The sequence below is a fragment of the Octodon degus genome, unplaced genomic scaffold (genome assembly GCF_000260255.1).
Source record: "Octodon degus isolate 3935 unplaced genomic scaffold, OctDeg1.0 scaffold00168, whole genome shotgun sequence".
In the NCBI taxonomy this organism is placed as follows: Eukaryota; Metazoa; Chordata; class Mammalia; order Rodentia; family Octodontidae; genus Octodon; species Octodon degus.
In genome coordinates this window covers 4,814,836-4,826,893 of record NW_004524744.1, presented here as the reverse complement: position 1 = coordinate 4,826,893, position 12,058 = coordinate 4,814,836, and the positions used below count along the sequence as shown (strand labels likewise).

The following is a 12,058-nucleotide window of genomic DNA, read 5'->3' as shown; positions in this document are numbered from 1 at the left end:
GGCAGTTTAGCTTATGTTATTAATGGCAACCTACCACATCTTACGATGTCGTATTTTTTCCTTTATAATTTTCTTCAAGGGTATGACAAAAATTATGGTGAACAAATGCCTACCCTTTAACTAAAAAATCTATTACAATAAAAAATACATTGCCACTTCCCTCAAAATACTTCTTGGCTTTAAACACATCCCATCATTCTTACCACTTGTCTTAAGCAGTTCTGAAAATCTTCCATGACTGTCTTCAGCTGCTCTCTTGTGGCTTTCTCATTGTCTTACATCAATCCAAAGTGTTTACTTTTCATTGTTGTTTTGATTTGGGTGAAAAGCTAGAAGCCATACAATACCAGATCTGGTGAATACACTGGTTGAAAACACATTGTAATGTTTTTCTGAGCCTGCCTTTCCATTGGATGGCACTTGGAAACAGCATCCAGAGTAGGGCTAATCATACCTCATAAAGGTATTTATGAAAGAGGATTTGCAGAAGTGCTTCAGAAAGAGACAAGAATGATGGGACAGGATAGCTGTTCTAATCGAAGGGGAGTTAATGGCAATGTGTCTTATAATAAATATTCAAAGGTTTAAATATACATCTTACTTTTCATCAGTCCTACATTTATCATGTATATGTTTACTTTTGTATTTACTTGTTTAATGCTTGCTCCCCTGAGATTAATGGACTTTAAGTTGACAGAAATGAAAAGGTAATTTGCTGCTCATTGAACTCCCAGTTTTAGGCCTGAGATAGAGCAAGATTTTGTTGCAAATGGAATGAAGGATTAAGCAGTGATCCCTAGCACTCTGCCTCCTCCTCCTTCTCCCCCTCTTCCTCTTCCTCTCAGTATGCTGGGGTTGACAGAGCACAGGATGGCTAAGATGGAACCTAAGTTCAGTAACACCCTGCCTCCCTGGTGACCTGGGCAGCATCTGCACCCAGAGACCCTCCCAGTCTTCAGTTCAACACACAATTAGAAAGGTTGTATGGCACTGTGGACCCCGCACACGTGCATACATTTAATGGCAATGAAAGATTTAAATAATATTTATTTTTTCTTCTCGTGATATTATGGTCTGCTGTTCTATTCCATGTCACTTTTTAAAATGGTTCTTTTGAGTCAATGTGTTGTTTACAACTTAGTAATTAACAACCCACAGTTCAAACACAGTCTGACTTGCATGAAATGTAAGGACTTTAAAAATCTCCTGTTTTCTCATCTTTATCTTTAATTTCATAGACAGTGTCCACTGATTTAAATCAGAGAGTTAGCAATGACCTAACTATTGACCCTTTCCCGGGGAATTCTTCTCTCTGGTCTTTTTCTATTTATTGAGCTTTCTTATTTATTGAGCTTAACTGGTGGCCAGTATTAACGTACAGATTCTGCTTTAAGATCATGAAAAGTCCTTTGTACTTTTGCTTATTTTTCTCCAGTCAGCACAAAAACAAACAGCACTATATTCTTTCTCCTTGGAAACTTAATGGCCCCATTCAACATACTTGCTCGGGCCTCGCTTCGCTATAAGGGTATGTATGTAATGGCGCATGTTGGTGCACGTAGCCCACTGCCACCGTGTGGTTTAAACCCCAGGGGTGCTGGGCTCTAGATGCACAGGGAAGAATAGACCTTCACTGTGCCTCGCTCCCAGGGCTCAACACAGAAACCGCCCTTGTGCTGGGTGGGTTTGCCAGTAAAATTCCTCTGGGGGCAGCGGGAAAGGGAGAAGGCCGCTTGGCCATCTCAGAACTCCAGAGCGCAGCAAATAACACAGTGTGGGGTAGCTCTATCTATATTCTGTATCATGCATGTCAGTATCTGTCTGATGATGTACACCCCAGAAAAAAAGACGTACTCAAAAGGCAAAGAGAGAGCTAGAAATAGCCTGCTCGAATGGTCTAGCAAGCTCCCTGCTAAAGTCCTACGGATTCCACTCAGGGGTGTAACCTCTGTCTCAACCACTGCCCTTAGCATCACGTGAACTGACAAACTAGATACAAGTAGGGTTCCAGAGTCCGGGAAGAGCGCGGCGCCCTGGGGTCACATGTCTCCTAGCGGGCGCGGACGTGAGAGGGGGAGAGAGGATAGGGTGCGCGGGCCTGTGCGCACCGGGGACGGCGGTGGGATGGAGAGCGCCTGCAGTGAAGCAGTCGGGGGAGAGCAGGAAAGATGAGCCTCGTTCCGCACGCTTGAAATAGAAACAACAATAACATTTCAAAAATGCTTACAACCACGATGTTATCGCCCTACCTGAGTTGCCTCCCTCTGGAGGGTATGGGGTATAAAGTGCAGACTGCGGCGACTGCCACCAGCGTGCCTGGGAGTCAAGGTTCGGGCTGGCGTGGGTGAGCGCGCGGGTGGCTCCACCTTTAGGAACGCGGCTTGGGCTCTCCACGCCACAGCCGTGGCTGACCCCCGCCCTCCTCTTGCCCGCCCCCTCCCTGCGCGCCTCCGCCGCGCCGGCCCAGCGGAGCAGCTGGGAGCCGCCAGCCCGCCGCAGCGCTCGTCGCGTCCCCACCCGCCCGCAGCCCGGGTCCTCGCTGCGCACCCGCCCTGGGGCCGGCGGAGCGGACTTGCGCTCGGCTCGCGCGCAGCTGGGAGGGCGCTACAGAGAGGACGCGAGCCGCAGAAGACCATCTGCGCACCTGGAAAGTTACCCGCGGTCTGGTGAGGTTCGTGGGCTGCCGGGCTTGGGTCCCGGAGGCGCGCGGGGGTAGGGGACAAGGTCGGACACACGCGTGCGCGCGCTGTGCGATGCGCGGGGTGCGCTCCATCTCCACACCCAGCTGTCTTGTGCGTGTGCTGTTTGTGTGTGGACGTGTGGCGTTGCGTTAGCTCAGTGTGACAGCGGTTTCTCCCTGTCGCTATTCCCCGAGGCAACCACTGTCTTCTCCACTGCTCGGAGCTGAGAGATCAGGCGTGTGCGCTCCAGGCTTTGCCTCGCCGAGGTCTGTTAGCTGCGAGGAAAGGAGCACGCCAGTAAGGACTTTTACAAGTCCTTGTAAACTTGTGTGGGTGTCCTGGGTCCCTTTCGGCCTGGAGAGGCGCGTCCACCGTTCTGTATTTTATAGTGATAGAGAAACAAGAGCCAACAAATGAAAAGAAGAAATCGGGCACTTGGTGGGTGAAAGAAAAAGAAATAGGTAGGAGAGTACATTCTCCGATGTTTGAATTTTTTTTCTCTTCAAATGCATAGCAATTGAGGCTAGAGCTGAGAATAGAAAGAAACTGCCGGCGTGATAACTGGGCAGAAAGGATGACGCTCAGACAACTTGGCTTCTTGATCATCGCGTTATTCCCTTAATTTCCAGGGGCCATTCCTTTTTTCTTGAATAAAGGAAGAGCACAGCATGCACCTGTTAATCTCCCCACCTCCATATGCACCGTCCCCTAGGAATTGTATCTTTTCAAGTTTCTATTTCACTTCTGGAGAAGGGAGTCGTCCCACATGACACAGAGCAGCTGTCGCCGGTGCCCCTATTTAGTTTTGCACAGTGGGGTATGAGTAGAAATGATGGGGAATTCTCCGGAGATCTGGAGACTGCCCTCCTCATCGCAATGCTGTGTACAAGAATGAGCCACATACAGAGATGAGGCCTGGTGATCTTCATCTTTCACGTGGAATACTTAACTGTAGTTAGGTGGAATCCCTAGAAATGAGGCTCAGGAGAATCACCTCCCCAGGAAGGTGTATGTGGCCTGGATGTCACTTTGGTCTTGTGATCCCATTTCATCTTGCTTCTGTTAGGCTACTTTCCTATCTGTTATCTCTGCCTCTTCTCCAATGTATTAATTTTCTTTTTATTCATTGGTTCATTATCCTGGGTTGATGGACAGGCATACTTCTGCTTTTCTAAAAATCCTTTGGCTGACCCACAGTGCCATCTTGAAGTTCCTAGTCTCAGCACCGACTCTTTCTATGGTCTTTTGCAATGGGTTTCTAGCCTGACTCTTCTGCAAAAGCCTTAACTTAGTACTTTCCCTCTCATCTCATTTTCTTTTGACAGGTCTGGGATTTGAGCTGCGGCTTGCTCCTCTCTTGAACAATTGTATGTCCATGGCCTCTATGATAGTTATTTTTAGATTTCTTGTTTGTAGGACCACTCCTTTTCCTTTATTTGCTTCTTCACCTCTCCCACAAAATCCAGTTACTAATATGTTCATGCACAGCCACAGAAGCAGTCCTTCCTTTTTTTTCCTTAATGATCTCATCCACTCGTGGCACCTAAAGTCTTATCTTTCTAGCACAGTCTCTTGACTGTGTGTATTGGTACATACTTCCACTTTGATGACCTCAGCAACTTTGGAACCCTTTTATGTAAATCCTGACCTATTGCTGTCCCCATAGGGCATATTCCTTCTTCTGCCTTCCACCATAACACAGAGCCGGGCCAACTGAGGTTCCCTGTGTGCCATGTTAGAATGAGAAAGTAAATAATGTGCAGTGAAAAGTTTTACTTTCCTCGAAGTCTTCCAAGATGAAAAAAAAAAAAAAAAAAAAAGAGGAATCATTTTCTCTCCTCTGGTGTGTGCATGCATTTATTCCCCACACTAGAAGCTTTACCTTGTTCTCTCATGTTTTAGTACCAAACACTCAATATCCTTTCTCACTTTAACCAAAGCCATAGCTCCTACCACTTCTCTCCTCTTCTTTCCAGTCTCACATAGCTCTAGACCCTTCTTGTCTCTTCATAGTCGGTCTCTGGGGTAGTTCTCCAGCTTCAGCTTCCACTTATGAGGCCTTTCCTGCTCCTTACTTTTAGATTTCCTTTTGTTTTCATTCTCTAGTCTCTCATTTCTTACTGTTTACTAAACCTCTCTGCCTTAAATTTCTGCAGGTCCCTCAAAAGCATGCCCATGCTGTTGCTTCTCCTTTTGGTTAATGATACCAATTGCTACAGAATCAACTTGCAAATTTTTATTCTCTTCCTTAACACTATCATTCAAATTCTGTAGCCACTACCATTCAAATTCCATAACTTTCCTGACTAATACCTTTCTGTATGTTCCTTGATAACTGTTAATAACAGTAGTGCCAAGTGTTAATAACTGAAGTACCTAAAAATAGCGGAATGGAATCTAACAAATTGGGAATCAAAATCTAGGCTATAGGGGCTGGGGAGATGGCTCAGTGGGATAAGCGCTTTCCTGGCAAGCGCAAGGGCCTGAGTTCAAAACCCAGTTCCAAAAAAAAAAAAAAAAAAAAAAAAAAAAAAAAAAAAAAAAAAAAAAAAAAAAACCTAGGCTATGCAGTATTTATAAAATTCACTGTGAACATTCTGTTGAGGGGAAAGGGGACTTTAAAGCTAGACTCAAGGGTGGTTGAAACTTTGGTGCAGTGAGATCCTATGATTGCTTGCCAGGAGAAAAATATTCTCCAAATGAAGATGCTGTGGACAGAGAAAACAAGGAGTAGATTCAAAGCTGAGCCCCAGGTCAATAGTCACAAGGCCATATAGACAGACACTCTTCATTGTGGCCTTACTGTGGAATTTAGTGGTTTCTAACAATGACAAGTCCATATTTTGCTTCAGGGAAAAGCAGGAACTGAGATGCCCAATGATGGTTAATTATTTTCTCAGCACAATATGGTAAGAAAGGCTAATGGTAGCAATAAAGTGATATGTTTCAATTACATATACACTTAGAATTTTATTTAAAAAGTTGTATAGTTGGCTTGCCTTATTTCTAGCTAAGCTGCCCACCTCAGAAGAATCAACTAGAATGCTTTTCATGATTTACTGAAGGAAAGAAAGTTGTAGAGTTATTTGTAGAAATCATTTTTATGCCATCTTCTGTGAAACTGTTTTTCTTGTCTGATTGTTATGGAGATGGTCCTTTGCTTCCCTCTAGATAAAGTTCACATCATTCACGTAGGCTCAGGATTTGGGGATGGCCTTAGTCCCCTGGTTATAAGTTCTTATTTGGATTGATGCAAGACTTTTTTTTAGCTTTCCCTACGTCCTTTAGGCTTCTATCACTTGGTTCCATATTTATTTGCAAGACATTATTTTACTAAAGGAGAAACATCACTATGTAACTTAAAAAATCTTGGCTTACATTAAAATCCAGAAAGCATGACATGGCATATGAAGTTTTCCAGGATCTTACCGAGTATCTTACTTTTTTAGCTTTATTAGTCATCACTTTTCTTCCACCCTTTATGCCTTCTAGCCTGTTCCCTGAATATGCTATCATTTTTCTTATATCCATTTTTAAGAACATCTTCTTTTAAACAAATTGATGGAGTTTCTATTTTAGAGCAATTCTAGTTTTACAGAAAAATTGGTTGAAAATAAGGGTTGCAGCATATCCCCCTGCTAGCTGTTTCTTTATTTCTTAGTGTCTTCCAAGTGTGATGTATTTGTTACAGTTGAGGAATCAGTGTTGATAAGCCACTATTTTTATTTTTGGCAGAAGCGGGGTTTGAACTCAGGCCCTTGCTCTTGCCAGGGAAGCACTTATTCCTCTGAGCCATCTCTCCTAAGCTACTATTTTTAATGAAATTTCCTAGTTTATATTTGGGATCACTGCTTGTGTTGTACTTCTCACAGGTTTTTTTTAGTGGACCAGGTATGTTTCTACCATTACAGCATCATACAGTATGTTAACTTCCCTAAACATTCCTTGTCCTGGTGTTTCACTCATTCTTTCCTCTTTTTCTCTGTTCTTCTCTCTCTCTCTCCCAAACTCCTGGTGACCAATAATCCTTTTATTGTCTTCAATCTGTTTTCCAGAATGCCATATAGTGAGAGTCAGACAGTCTGTACATTTACCAAATTGGCTTCTTTCACTTAGCAATGTAGTGTCTCTATGTCTCTCACTGGTTATTGTTACTTTTTTACTATTAAATAAGATTCCACTATATGGATATACAAGAGTTTTGTTTATCATTAAGCCATGGAAGGCCATGGTTGCTTCTAAGATTCAGCAATTACAAATATATTTGGTATAAACATTTGTTTGTAGGTTTAAGTGAAGACATATGGTTATTTGCCATCTGTAAATCTTTGCTGAGGTGTGTCTAACTCTTTTGTCATTTTCCAGTGCATTTATTTTAATGTTAAGAACTCCAGGGCAGAGATACAGCTCAGTGGCACTGCGTTTGCCTGACAAGTGCAAGGTTCTGAACTTGATTCTTGGTACCAAAAAACCTTCTTTCATTAGATATATTTTGCAGGTTCTTCTCCAATCTGTGGCTTCATTTTTCATTCTCTTCTTCTGAGGAAATATTTTTAATGTTAAATAAGTTCAGATGACCAATTTCTCTTTGTGAGTTCTGCTTTCAGTCTTTTATCCAAAAAATTATCCGCAAACCCCAAGTAACCTAGATTTTCTCTTATGTTGTGGTCTAGGAGTCTAATAGTTTTGAGTCATATGCTAGGATTGTAGTCCATTTTGAACTAGTTTTTGTGAATGATAGAAAGCTTGTATCTAGAATGTTTGCATTTGAATGTCTAGTTTTTCCAGTACAATTTGTCAGAGACCATTTTTACATTGACTTGAGTTTGGTTCTTGGTCAAGGACCAGTCAAAACTATTGTGTAGCTCTATCTCTGGCTTTCTCTACTCTCTCATTGATACATATTCTTCTCTATACCCTCACTAGATCCTTTTCAGTCACTTCCATTTTCCAAATTGTCTTAATTAATATAGCTGTTTAGTAAGTCTCAAAGTTGGCTACAGCCACTTCTCTGACTTTGTTCTCCTATAATATTGTATTGATGTTGTACAGTTTTTCTGAGACAGGGTCTCACTATGTGGTTCACATTGGCCTTGAACTTGCTGCAGTCCTCCTCCCTCAGTCTTCTGAGTGCTGGGGTTATAGGCATGCATTATCATGCCCAGCTTGATTTAGTTCTTTTTTTTTGATGAGCAAATCTTCCTACTAAGATAAATTATTTTGTTAGGTAACATTATTAACAACAATGACAGTAGTAATATTTAATATTTCACTTACTTTGTGCCAGATACTGTTAAATTTGTTATGGGTTATCTCATTGAACCTGCTGAAGACTCCAGGTGATGCAGAGCAGTATTCTATCTATCTGTCCATCTACCTGGCAGTTGCTGTCTTCTGTGAGTGGTCAGTTATCTGCTGCAGGACATAAATACACTAAGCAAAGCACTCAGACTGGGCCTATTAGCTGCTTGAGATGGTCTCCCATATTTACAGACATACATGTACCTACATATACATATAAATAAGTGTTTGTGCCTGTGAGTATATTTATACTGGATTCCAGATGGGTAGAGAGAGAAAAAGATATTTTCTAGATCAGAGCCAAGAATTTGGCTTCACAGTGTTTTAGAAAGGAAAACAGAATAAAGCCTAGCCCCTCCCACACCGAATGCCAGGTGTTAAAGGGCTTGGAAGAGCCTTTGCAGAAATTTTTGCTTTTTTGTGTGCTTTTCCACTTGTCACTGGGTGGTTTGGATTTTCTAAATTCTGAGAACATTCATATAATAATGAAATTTATTATTGCATAGTCTTCTTGATAAATGCCACTATTTATTCTCTCTCATCCTTTACTGTGGAAGAGTATCACCTTTCCAATGAATGGAATTTTTTTTACTTTCAGAAATAATTACTAGATATATACTTATCTAATTACATTTTTGTTTCACTACATTATGTGAAAATAAGTAGAATACCCAAGGGAATCATGTCCTCGCAGGCAAAGACTGGCTCTATGCCACTTGAAATGGCTTTTCCACATCTCCATCTTTTAGTGCCATTTGCTTCTTATGTTACTGTTATGGAATGACTTCCTTTTCTGAATGGAGGATTCAATCCAGACAGACTGGAAGTTACCTTGCCCAAGGAGATATTTGCAATGAATGGCCTCTTGTCTGAAAGACACCCAGTTTACTAGACTTAATGTCCTACCCAGAAATAATCTCTCCTGGGCTTCTCTGATATCAAGACTTCAAATGGCTATCTCCTGCACCATCCTATGAAAAGAGCTGCTATTTGCTTGATGTGCACCATGTACCAGCATTGTAGACATTAGACTTTAGAAACGCAATTTTCATAACTTTCTAAGGTAGAAACAAGTATATCCATTTTATAGATAAGAATGCTAAATGAGAGAAGTGACCCATGGAAAGTTAGGAGTGGGCAGATGGTTTTCCAACATCCAGTGGCCTACCTCTATTACTTGTGTTAAATTTAGTCTTTATCTCCCAAGTCATTTCTTTTTACATCATGGATTACCTCATGAATATAAGTGATAGGTATTTGGTGCAGCAAAGAAACAGGCAGAAGGAAGAAGGGAAAGGGGCCTTATTTTCTCTGAGGACACAGAGAGAATTTGAGGAAGATAAGAAATTTTCTGGACTAGACAAAGGGAGACTGAAGCTTTTATGGCCTTTTGCCAGGGGAGGAGTTTGAGGGGGATGTTTAGATATACCTGAGAGGCTGATTGGGGATCTTCCCATAGGTGGAGGGAACGATGAAAGTAAATTATGTCTGGGATTGAGTTGGAGAAGAAGGGAGGAGGTGGTCTTGGGGAAGATGGGCTTTGTTTTAAGGGCTTCAGCCATACTAGATGGCCACCATGATGATCTTTAGCAATTCATACTAGAGCCAGAACTTATCAAAAAGAATGGTTTTAGTAACTGTGACTACAATCCATATTTGAAAAATAGCTTATCTTTGGGATTGATACAGGAAACACAATTAATCTCATTAAGTTTTAAGAGATCTGAGACTTGAGATCTGGACTTCAGGGACAGTGAAGTTTAAGCACGCTAAGTAAGAAATCAGACTAGTTGTGAACCACTTAGTAACTTAAATTAGTGACTTGAACAATGTTAGTTTCTTTCATTTCACCCTACTTTGCAGGTTTAAAAAGGATTAAAAGATTTATAAGGCCTCTAACCTGACTTCATTAAAACCAGAGAATTGTTGATGCTTGGGGAGTATTTAATACCCTCTGACTAACTGAGCTTCAAGTTGGTAAAACATTTGGATTGGAACAGAAGCTTTTAAAGGCCATTCATGAAACAAAAATAATCCTAAGACTTTTCATAATTAGTATGCTAGAACTTTCTCTGTCAAATTTGACTACAAATCTTTGAAAGGATATGTTTCTGATATAGTATATGACACTTAAATATAGTATATGACACTTAGTTAAATCTTAGTAAACAACTATTCATGAATAATGAGCTGTTAGTTTAATACTATATCTGGTTATATTTGATTCGTTCTTTATAAAGCATATCCTCTTCTTAGCCTTACCAAGTCATGTCCATCAACCAAAAAGTATGTCTAGAAGATGGCTCACTGTGCATGTTAAAAATTGTGCTAATGTTAATTTAAAGTACCTTTGGGAGTATCTTTTTTATGCCTGTATGGTAGAGTCCCATTCAAGTTTATTCACAGTTTCTCAATCTAACATTTTCTGAATTGCTTTTTGAAAGTGAAAACGTGGTCTGTGGCTACTTCCTCAAACACTAGTCCCTGTACCGTATACATGCTTAATATATAGGAATAGTGTGTGCTTCCAGGTGAGCAGAAACTTAGGAAGTTGAACCTGCCACATTCCTGCCATATATTAAGGCAATTGTCTGTAGGCTGATGTGGCTGCGTTACATTTTGAGTTTTCTGAGCGGTATATTCCAGTGTTGTAAGATTACTTTTTTAAGTACATTTATTTTCTGCTTATACTGTCCATCTTAGGTCACCTGCATGGGTTATTTGGTTGTGGATTGTTTTTTTTTTTTTAAATTAGCATATTACATCTTTTTTGTCTGTGTATTTCTGATGGGCTATGTCTGTGCACTTCATTTCTCTGAGTTTGACATTTTAGAAGGCAGGAGTGGCAAGATTATGCAGGCTTTAAAACTGTAGTTTCATCTTTCCTGCTTCTAGATAATTAGAAGTAATTCAGGCGTTCAAAAAGAAGGGGGTGGTGAATGAAGACAAGAGAAAGGAAAAGAACGCTCTGGGACTGTCCTGCTTCAAGGTTGTATATGCTTAGATTTTTGGACTTATGTGTAAACATAAGAACATAATTCTTTATGCCTTTTTAAAAATATATTCTAATTTTTAAATATTTTTTTCATCATATTCTATAAGGACTTAAAGTTCAACATATCAATACTTGATGAAAAATACCTGTTTCATGTTATGCCTAAGATGTTTGATATTCAGACAGATAGTGAGGTTAAGTTTAGCAGCCTAGGTTGTATGGTAATAACAATAAGCTTGTCTTCTGGATGGTTAACAACCTAAGTTTACAGACCAAAGTTAGAGAAAAAGGAGGGCTGCAAGGAAAGCCAACATTTGGCCCTAGCCTTCTAAGGCCAATTAAGACTCAGGACATATGAGAACTTGTACTGTAACGTCATGTAACTCAGTAGTGTCCCAAATTTTCTGATTAAGGAGATTATGGAGCCAAAGAGGAAAGTGATCAATGATGTAGAGTGTGCCTAAGGAGAGTCACATGGAGAGAAAATATTCTCTCAGGCTTTCACAGAGAGCACATTGGCCAAGCAATGGGTGTGACTCATCCATATGGGTGACACTGACAAAGGTTCTACAATCTGAGGTACAAGATTTCAGGATAAATCCTGAGGGGATGTCACTGACCTCATCAGACTCAAAAGCTACAACTCTTGTTGCATAGGTGTTGTTTTACCTTGGTCTTAACCATCCAGCAGAAAAGTATAAAAACGAAGTATAAGAAGTAAAACCATTTTGTTATGTTGAGCTGTAGGGGACTCAGGTCAACAATTTCTGACATTTCTGACAATTTCTTGCTGGTGAAGCAGAAGACCCAATACTATTATGGACCACTGGACTCTTTTAGAATATTTTGCTGTGTAAACACACCTATAATATTCAAATAATGGAACCTAACAAAAAACAGGGATACAGATGAATGTCCATTTTGTATCTGTGTATTCAAAATGGTTAGGATAGATATATAGTTACATTCTCTTAATGAATAGAGGGATTTGTTCTGATAGTGTTTGTAAATAGGATATCATGTCCGCATCTTGTACAGCAATTAACCACTAGGAAGAATGTATGCAATGTGTTAATTATTG

At 40.6% G+C, this 12,058-nt stretch overlaps 1 protein-coding gene across 5 annotated transcripts in view; it reads left to right on the top strand.

Annotated features, from left to right (window-relative positions):
• The first annotated feature begins 2,502 nt into the window (after nucleotides 1–2,502).
• The window catches only part of Prkg2 (protein kinase, cGMP-dependent, type II), a 107,258-nt gene continuing 97,702 nt past the window's right edge, over nucleotides 2,503–12,058 (top strand). For 3 of the 5 annotated variants that reach the window (XR_002818484.1, XM_004643196.2, XM_023703297.1), the window contains exon 1: nucleotides 2,503–2,671. The gene's annotated coding sequence lies outside the window, so the exon portion shown is untranslated. The remainder of the gene's footprint in view (nucleotides 2,672–12,058) is intronic. The other 2 variants (XM_023703299.1, XM_004643195.2) reach the window with 2 other exon arrangements.